Genomic DNA, 3,011 nt, shown 5'->3' with positions numbered 1-3,011 from the left:
TCTTTAACGTCAATTCTTTTCTTCCTTTTTTCAATTTCACACTTTTTGTCAATTTTTGTCCAAATTTCTTTATCTTCGCATCGTTTTATTCCTACATAATAAAATATAACATTAAGCTCAAAGTAATATAATTAGTACTCAAATGAAGATTAAAAGTACTAAGACGTGAGGCAATAGTGACTAAATATATGCATATTTGACCGAACATCACCACCCCACACTTAAACTCTTGCTCGTCCTCTCGTAAGCATTAAACCACTCTCAATAAGTCAAGCCTAGGAACACCACGACTTTGATTGATACCAACAATTAGGCCCTATAGCAACTCAACTTATTAAATATACAGTTTCTGATCACCATGCAAGATATACATGTCAACAAATGTCTAACCTCCTAACCTCAGAGACGGACTCTAACTCATCAAATTCAAGCTCGCTCACCTACTATGTCAAAGAAAGTTAATAACATCACCCATCTATCATAAAGCAAGTGCCCTCGCAACAATAAATAGTCCACACACTCAAATCAAAGAATAAATGTAAATGTTACACCCCGTATCTTAGAAGTAAGGTTAGACCCGTACCGTTAGAGTTTTAGTGAAAAATTTGAAAGTTTGTACTATTACGAAAGTGGTTGACAAGCCTACTTTGGGCATCTATAACCCCTTGATTCATTGAGAATTTGTAAAAGGTTCCCACGAAAGTTGTAGTATGTAAAAATACCTTTCTAGGCATATAAGGACCAAGCCAATTGGAGTTCGGAGCAACGAGATATGATCGTCTCAAAATGGCTAATAGAGAGGTTCTTAGGATTCGGTAGAATCGACTAAGGTTTCGATATGTCTGCATTCCATCCCAATTTCGGGAAAATCCATTGATAATTTGAGAAAACTTAAAATATGAAAGTTGTATTCCTTTGAAATAGCTTTCCAACGGTATATTATGGAGCCCGAATGGAGATCTGTGATAGGAGTTATGTCCATTTCTTGAACACTGTCGACCAAGTATAAAATAGACAAGGGAGCTCGCCGATCTCGCCCCAAAGCGAGGCAAGGGCAAGCCATAGACCGTGCTTGGTGAGCCTGGGGGTCCAAAATGTCCCATGCTATAAATTTAACACTTAACTCGAAATTTCAGTTATTAGACATTACAACTTCATTCTAAATCCCTAAACAGTCGTTTTCCTCCTCTCCTCATCCTCCCACATCAAGGTAAGATCGCTTTAACTATTCTTAAGTAATTCCAACATTTATTCATGATTAGTAACATGATTCTTCAACCAAAACATAGGATTTCCAAGGTAAATCCTTCTCAAGCGATTCAAAGCTAGAGTTTTGGTGTTCTTCGTTAGAAAAGCAGTTTAGTTAGTTGGATTGGTGTTCTTCAGTTTTCTTTTCATACCAGTACAATTCAAATGTGCTGATGTCCCTTTTTATTTCTTGGGGACCTAGATCTTGCGATGCAGGCAACGATATATAGGTTGATGATTCAGTTAGCTAGGACTATCCGTATCAACTGTTTGGTGAGCTCCAGTTCCTTCGGGGCATTATCCAGCTTTCAGTCTTTCTAGTATTTTAGACAGTCATCTTTTCAGTATTCTTAGAGGCTTCATAGACATAGTCCAATCAGTCAGATATTAATAGACGTTTGATGTGCTAGCCTTACGGGCTGTTTATTCAGACTTTTACAGTATTTCTGCAATTAATATTATTTCAATCAGACTTTTAGCAGATTAGCATGTGTTAATCTTGTTTCCTTATTTTAGCATGTTTAGATATCACATGTTGATTCAGCCAGCCTATGGGTTCGTTCGGTCACATGCAGTTAGGCACCAAGTGTCGTGTTACGCCTAGGCCATGGTTCGGGGCGTGACAATAAATTAAGGACTTAGCATCAAAGAACAACTCTTGCACTCACAAAGAAATTCACATGTATGCACAAAGAACCATAGGCTTACCCATTATGTACATCTCTACTAATCAAGTGTGCTCGAATAGAATCAAATAGGACTTTAACGGGTTGTAATGTTGGCCAGGGGAGGGGTAGGAAAATTATATAATAGTGACTTACACTTCCCTAAGCACTTTTCACTTTTAGACTTTTTCACCCATTATTTTCAAATCTTCACTTTATTTTTTAGCCCTCTCCTCATCAATTATTTTCAGTAGTAATTCTCATCATATCAAGAATAATTCTATTTTTTTTTTCAAGCAATTTTTTTTTCATGTCACATTCTTTTTAAGAGGGCATTTTCATCACACGTCCGCTTCGGGCATGATCATTGTCACCAATGGCTGCGTCAAATAAAAGTCAAGATCATCAAAGTTTGCAGCACTTTGAGTAGTAGAAGAAGACATTTTTTGCAGTACTTTGAGTAGTAGAAGAAGACATTCTCTGAAAAACACCTGAACTCGATATGCCTTTTCCTTTATTTTGAGAAGTAGAAGTAATAGGTGGTGGAGGTTTGGGAGCAACACTTTCTTCCAACTTAGAATAATATTCAAAAACTTTTCTAAGCTCAATATCTATGACACTCAGGGCCTCAAATTGTAACGGTTCCTCGGTAGTAATTTCTACATATTCATAAATTTGTTCAACCAATTGAGAGGTAAAAGAAATTTTAAGACAAGGATTTAAAATAGAAACCAATATGAATAAAGTTGGAACGGGAAAATAATACTTCTTAAATTTTTCATAGCCGCTTGGTAACCCGATTTTTCCTTATACTCAAATAAAACTCTAGCTATTTCGGTCAAGTATGCTAAAATTCCAAAAAATCACGGGATAAAATTGTCTAGAAAAAACAAGAGTAGAATTATAAAAATGTTCTAAAAGTTCTTTGCATTCCAAAACATCATCCCAATCGCAATCATATAACCACTCCGAAACCTCTTTGTTGTGATTGTTGTGAGTATTTTGTATGGCAATCCTATATTCATATGCTTGTTGCAACATAATGTAAGTGTAGTTCCATCTAGTATCAACTTCAACTTGAATTTTCCTAGGTTTAAT

The sequence above is a fragment of the Lycium ferocissimum genome, chromosome 4, assembly GCF_029784015.1.
Source record: "Lycium ferocissimum isolate CSIRO_LF1 chromosome 4, AGI_CSIRO_Lferr_CH_V1, whole genome shotgun sequence".
Classification (NCBI taxonomy): Eukaryota; Viridiplantae; Streptophyta; class Magnoliopsida; order Solanales; family Solanaceae; genus Lycium; species Lycium ferocissimum.
The sequence above is the reverse complement of the archived record's forward strand: the minus strand, read 5'-3'. Positions refer to the sequence as shown.